The sequence below is a fragment of the Pundamilia nyererei genome, unplaced genomic scaffold (genome assembly GCF_000239375.1).
Source record: "Pundamilia nyererei isolate P.nyererei 1_Seehausen unplaced genomic scaffold, PunNye1.0 scaffold00135, whole genome shotgun sequence".
NCBI lineage: Eukaryota > Metazoa > Chordata > Actinopteri > Cichliformes > Cichlidae > Pundamilia > Pundamilia nyererei.
The window spans coordinates 86,666-87,578 of NW_005187536.1; positions in this window are offsets into that span (position 1 = coordinate 86,666).

The window sequence follows — 913 nt, forward strand, 5'->3', positions numbered from 1 at the left end:
GGCAGAACGAAAGCGTGGCTGCATTCTTCTCAAAAACATCCACCATCCTCGGTGCATTAGTGCCCTTGAGCAACATGCTGAATTTGTTCCAGCTCTGTGGTTATGCAGCACATGGGCGTTGACATGCCGCAGTATTTATTGGGAAATGTTCTAGCAAATACACATGATATAAATGTGTTTTTGTTTGTTCTCCATCAGTTCATACGATGCTGGAAAAATGATGAAGTTCAAAAGAAGGCAGGAGAGTACTGAAAACGAGACAAGAAGCTTTGACAACTCTGCTCCACTCCATCAGCTACAAAGCAGCTTTTGAATTATGCAGATCAACAACACTGGGGTCATTGTCTTCTTCTTACTACTGCGCTTCATCAGCTTACCTCATTGTGTTCCCCACAGAATTATCCCAACAATGGTCCATTGTTTGCCACAGCGTGGCTTGTTTCTTTTGCTAACCACTTGAGGGCGGTATAACCCAGATTACCAACCTACTGTCTTTTAGAAACAAAGGATGGGAAACAGATTGATGAATTGATGAATGGGCAGCCTTGGATTTGAAATGAAAGAGAACATTTACTTTTATTCTGAAAAGCACAGCTTTTTGTCTCCAGCAGAGAGATACAGAGCTCCCTGCAGAGCAAACATGGAAGGTGGAAAAGCTTTGTTTGTGTTTGTGTGCAAGTTAAGGGGTCGGGCACCTACTCCTGGTGCAATTTATCAGTGTGTATACAGAAAAATAGAGACATCAAATGCATTTCAGGTATGCAGAACCACCTATATATCCATCCATCCATCTTCATCCGCTTTATCCGGGGCCGGGTCGCGGGGGCAGCAGCCTAAGCAAAGAGGCCCAGACCTCCCTCTCCCCAGCCACCTCCTCCAGCTTATCCGGGGGAATACCAAGGCGTTCCCAGGA